The following is a 6,353-nucleotide window of genomic DNA, read 5'->3' as shown; positions in this document are numbered from 1 at the left end:
TTCGGAGTAGTTTTTGTTATTGCTCTAGTACTTCACTTATATCTTTTAGAGCACAATGGTGGTTTTATTTTGAAGAAATAGATGAACTCTCATGATTCACTTAGATTATTTTGAGAGTCTTAAATAGCACGGTAATTTGCTTAAATGATCCTAATATGCTAGGCATACAAGACTAATAAAAGAAAAATTCTTATGAGTGTGTTGAATACTAAGATAAGTTCGATGCTTGATAATTGTTTTGAGATATGAAGGTGATAATATCAAAGTGATGCTAGTTGGGTGATTATGAATTTAAAGAATGCTTGTGTTGAAGTTTGTGATTCCCGTAGCATGCACGTATGGTGAACCTCTTTGTGATGAAGTTGGAGCACAATTTTATTTATTGATTGTCTTCCTTATGAGTGGCGGTCGGGGACGAGCGATGGTCTTTTCCTACCAATCTATCACCCTAGGAGCATGCGCGTAGTGCTTTGGTTTTTGATGACTTCTAAATTTTTGCAACAAGTGCATGAGTTCTTTTGATTAATATTGAGTCCATGGATTATACGCACTCTCGTCCTTCCACCATCGCTAGCCTTTCTAATACCGCGCACCTTTCGCCGGTATCCTACACCCACCATATACCTTCCTCAAAACAGCCACCGTACCTACCTATCATGGCATTTCCATAGCCATTCTGAGATATATTGCCATGCAACTTTCCACCATTCCATTCATATGACACACATTACTTTTGTCATATTGCTTTTTGCATGAACATGTAGTTGACATTGTATTTGTGGCAAGGCCACCCTCATAATTTTCATACATGTCGCTCTTGATTCATTGCATATCCCGGTACACCGTCGGAGGCATTCATATAGAGTCATATTTTGTTCTAAGTATCTAGTTGTAATTGTTGAGTTGTAAGAAAAATAAAAGTGTGATGATCATCATTATTAGAGCATTGTCCTAGTGAGGAAAGGATGATGGAGGAGATGATTCCCCCATAAGTCGGGATGAGACTTCGAACGAATTGTAAAAAAAAGGAGGCCATAAAAAAAGAATAGAAAAGGCCCAATGAAAAAAATGATGAGAGAAAAAGAGAGAAGGGACAATGCTACTATCCTTTTACCACACTTGTGCTTCAAAGTAGCACCATGATCTTTATAATAGAGAGTCTCATATGTTGTCACTTGCATATACTAGTGGGAATTTTTCATTATAGAACTTGGCTTGTATATTCCAATGATGGGCTTCCTCAAAAGTGCCCTAGGTCTTCAGGAGCAAGCAAGTTGGATGCACACCTACTTAGTTTCTTTTGTTGAGCTTTCATATACTTATAGCTCTAGTGCATCCATTGCATGGCAATCCCTACTCACTCACATTGATATCTATTAATGGGCATCTCCATAGACCGTTGATACTCCTAGTTGATGTGAGACTATCTTATCCTTTTTTGTCCTCTCCACAACCACCATTCTATTCCACCTATAGTGCTATGTCCATGGCTCACGCTCATGTATTGCGTGAAAGTTGAAAATGTTTGAGATTACTATAGTATGAAACAATTGCTTGGCTTGTCATCGGGGTTGTGCATGATTAAATACTTTGTGTGATGAAGATGGAGCATAGCCATACTATATGATTTTGTAGGGATAACTTTCTTTAGCCATGCTATTTTGAGAAGACATGATTGCTTTGATTAGTATACTTGAAGTATTATTACTTTTATGTCAATATGAACTTTTGTCTTGAATCTTTCTCCAACGTATCTATAATTTTTTATTGCTCCATGCTACTTTATCTACTATTTTAGGCAATATTGGGCTTTATTATCCACTTTTATATTATTTTTGGGACTAACCTATTAACCGGAGGCCCAACCCAAATTTGCTGTTTTATTCCTATTTCAGTGTTTCGAGGAAAAGGAATATCAGACGGAGTCAAAACGGAACGAAATCAACTGGAGAAGTTAATTTTGGAAGGAAACCCACCTGACAGACTTGAGTGCACGTCAGGGGAGTCCCGGGCTGCCCACGAGCGTGGGGGCACGCCCACCCCTCTAGGGCGCGCCCCCTGCGTCGTGAGCACACCGGAGGTCCACCGATGTACCCCTTGCACCCATATATACTCACATACCCTAAAACTTCCAGAACATAAGATAGATCGGGTGTTCCGCCGCCGCATGCCTCTGTAGCCACCAAAAACCTCTCGGGTGCCCTTCCCGGCACCCTGCCGGAGGGGGGATCCTTCACCGGTGGCCATCTTCATCATCCCGGCGCTATCCATGACGAGGAGGGAGTAGTTCACCCTCGGGGCTGAGGGTATGTACCAGTAGCTATGCGTTTGATCTCTCTCTCTCTCTCTCTTGTGTTCTCTCTCATGTTCCCTCTATGGCACGATCTTGATGTATCCCGAGCTTTACTATTGTAGTTGGATCTTATGATGTTTCTCCCCCTCTACTCTTTTGTGATGAATTGAGTTTCTCCTTTGAAGTTATCTTATCAGATTGAGTCTTTTATGAGAACACTTGATGTATGTCTTGCCGTGATTATCTGTGGTGACAATGGGATCATGTGCCACTTGATGTATGTTTTGGTGATCAACTTGCGGGTTTCGTGACATTGGGAACCTATGCATAGGGGTTGGCACACGTTCTTGACTCTCCGATAGAAACTTTGGGGCGCTCTTTGAAGTACTTTTATGATGGTTGGATGAATCTAAGATTGTGTGATGCATATCGTATAATCATGCCCACGAATACTTGAGGTGACAATGGAGTATCTAGGTGACATTATGGTTTTGGTTGATTTGTGTCTTAAGGTGTTATTCTAGTACGAACTCTTTTATAGATTGATCCGAAAGAATAACTTTGAGGTGGTTTCGTACCCTACCATAATATCTACGTTTGTTCTCCGCTATTAGTGTCTTTGGAGTGACTCTTTGTTGCATGTTGAGGGATTGTTATATGATCTATCTATGTTATTATTGTTGAGAGAAATTGCACTAGTGCAAGTATGAACCCTAGGCCTTGTTTCCTATCATTGCAATACCATTTACGCTCACTTTTACCACTTTTCACCTTGCTGTTTTTACAATTTCAGATTACAAATACCTTTATCTACTATCTATTTTGCACTTGTATCTTCATCTCTTCGCCGAATTAGTGCACCTATACAATTTACCATTGTATTGGGTGTGTTGGGGACACAAGAGACTCTTTGTTATTTGGTTGCAGGGTTGTTTGAGAGAGACCATCTTCATCCTACACCTCCTACAGATTGATAAACCTTAGGTCATCCACTTGAGGGAAATTTGCTACTGTCCTACAAACATGTGCACTTGCAGGCCCAACAACGTCTACAAGAAGAAGGTTGTGTAGTAGACATCAGGCGGATTGCCTTGTTTGCCGTAAATCTTTGCCCTCATAAAGGCTTTATAAAGTGGGACAAACACTCCCCGGCTACTGGCCAAGGAGGTTGAAGTCGATGGCCGGTCAACAAAGTTTTGTACAATGCATATCCAAGCATTGATGATGTAATGTACTTGGATACATAGAATCATTACACATAATTTATGATTTCACTTTGGATATCGATCCTTAATTCTGCCACCCGTGCCCACATTAAGGCTCGGGGGCTACTGGGCTTCATGCTTATTATTTACAAATATTAAAGGGGTACATCGATCCCCTGATCCGATGTTACCACCCGACCAGTGTCTCGGGGGCTACTGCATTGGCAATCCAATGCAGCAAATTTAAAGTGCAATATAGTTTTCGAGGAGATTATTATCCTCAGGTTGGTCGGCCGCACCCAACCTAAGTCTCGAGGACTTTGCACACCGCGTTTCTATTCCTATGTATGCTACCGAGCTAGGAGTTGATCCTTAGGCCGATTTCGCGCATCGACCTGAGTCTTAGGGGCTACTAGGATCAGCGGTTTCATGTTTTGCTTCAGGTGCATCTCGGGTTTTAGACCGACGCACACACCTTGAGGGCTACTGGCTATATATCTCGACAGAGAATAAATTGCACCACCTCAGAAGCAGTCCGACATAAAGCTCGTGCCCCAGTTGCTGGCTCCATAGAGGGCATCCCCGACATTAAGCTCGGCTAAACTCCTTCAACTTTTTTGAACCAAGATGATCTATGAAATCTCGGATACAGTCCAGCGTTGGAGCTCAGATACAGTCCAGCATTGGAGATTGGACACAGTCCAGCATTGAAGCTCGGATACATTCCAGCGTTGGAGCTCAGAAGCAGTCCGGCGTTGGTGCTTGGCTGCAAAAGATACCTCGAATGCAATCCGGCGTTGGAGCTCGGATGCAAGAGGACACTGCCGCCTGGGAATAACTTCAAACCCGAGGTGTGGCGTAGTAATAACAAGGCATTGGTAAAGGCCGGAAACTTAAAGGGGCTCCTCGGATACCCGACATGTAAACTCTTCGGATTTACTTTGCGATCCTCAAGATCGAAGATGAGAAGATTTGTTAAACCACTTTTCAAGACCGACGACCGAAGATGAAGAACAGTTCGGAAGAATCGAGGAGCGTCCCCAACTTGAAGACCGGTTCAGGGGGCTACTGACGGTGTCGTGGACTAGGGGGTACTCACCACGTCGTCTCCCGATCAGTTAGATTGGGCCAAGGACCCCCATGGCCGTTGAGGGAGTCCTGGATTAGGGGGTGTCCGGATGGCCGGACTATGACCTTCGGCCGGACTCCCGGACTATGAAGATACAAGACTGAAGACTCCGTCCCGTGTCCGGATGGGACTTTCCTTGGCGTGGAAGGCAAGCTTGGCGATACGATATGAAGATCTCCTCCCATTGTAACCGACTCTGTGTAACCCTAGCCCTCTCCGGTGTCTATATAAACCGGAGAGTTTTAGTCCGTAGGACGAACAACAATCATATCATAGGCTAGCTTCTAGGGTTTAGCCTCTCTGATCTCGTGGTAGATCCACTCTTGTACTACCCATATCATCAATATTAATCAAGCAGGAGTAGGGTTTTACCTCCATCGAGAGGGCCTGAACCTGGGTAAAAACATCGTGTCCCTTGTCTCCTGTTACCATCCGCCTAGATGCACAGTTCGGGATCGCTTACCCGAGATCCGCCGGTTTTGACACCGACATTGGTGCTTTCATTGAGAGTTCCTTTGTGTCGTCGCCTTTAGGCCCGATGGCTTCTTAGATCATCAATCACGACGCGGTCCAGGGGGAGACCTTTCTCCCCGGACAGATCTTCGTATTCGGCGGCTTCGCACTGCGGGCCAACTCGTTTGGCCATCTGGAGTAGATCGAAAGCTACGCCCCTGGCCATCAGGTCAGGTTTGGAAGCTTAAATTACACGGCCGACATCCGCGGGGACTTGATCTTCGACGGATTCGAGCCATGGCCAAGCACGCCGCACTGTCACGATGGGCATGATTTAGCTCTGTCGCCGTACAACACCCAGAGCGTCACTCAGGTGCCCGCTTCGACCATTAGCTTGGAGCCTGCTATGCTAGTCGGGGGTGGACAGTTGGACGCCACCCCGGGAGCCGCAATCTCCATGGCAATAGAGCCGAATACCAGCCTAGTCCTTTACAGGGCCCGTGACTCCAAGGTGTCGGACTCCTCTCCGGACTCCGTATATTCTGCACCCCTTCCGATCGAACCCGATTGGGCTCCGATCATGGAGTTCACCGCCACGGACGTCTTTCAGCACTCGCCCTTTGGCGACATCCTGAATTCACTAAAGTCTCTCTCTTTGTCAGGAGAGCCCTGGCCGGATTACGATCAGCATGGCTGGGATGCGGTCAACAAAGAAATTCGAAACCCACCCACCACCCACTTGGTAGCCACTGTCGACGATCAAACCGACATGCTCGACTTCGACTCCGAAGACATCGACGGTATGGATGCCGATAAAGGAGACGAACAAGAACCGGTACCTATAGGGCATTGTGAAGCCGCCTCATCATACAATGTATACATGGTGGACACACCTAACAGAAATGACAACAAGGATCAAAAGGGCGCAACCAGGGATCGCTCCCTGGAAAAACAATCAAAGCGGCGGCGTAAGCGCAAGGCCAAGCCCCAGCTCGACAAAGACCCAGCCATAGAGCAGGGTGAATCAACGGAAGACGAACATGCCATCGAGCAACCGTCCAAACAGGGCGGAAAATCCGAACATCCCATCCCCGGGAAAGATAATAGTCCGGACGACCTCACACCGGAAAAATTGCTGGAACATCAGAACCTCCACCAAAGGCTCGTTGCCACTGCATGTAGCCTGAAAAAGCAGAAGCGGAGGCTCAAAACAGCGGAAGATGCATTCAGGATCAGATGGGGCAAAGTACTCAATACCGCACACAAATACGGC

The sequence above is a fragment of the Triticum aestivum genome, chromosome 1B (assembly GCF_018294505.1).
Source record: "Triticum aestivum cultivar Chinese Spring chromosome 1B, IWGSC CS RefSeq v2.1, whole genome shotgun sequence".
In the NCBI taxonomy this organism is placed as follows: Eukaryota; Viridiplantae; Streptophyta; class Magnoliopsida; order Poales; family Poaceae; genus Triticum; species Triticum aestivum.
This window is presented reverse-complemented; position numbering follows the sequence as displayed.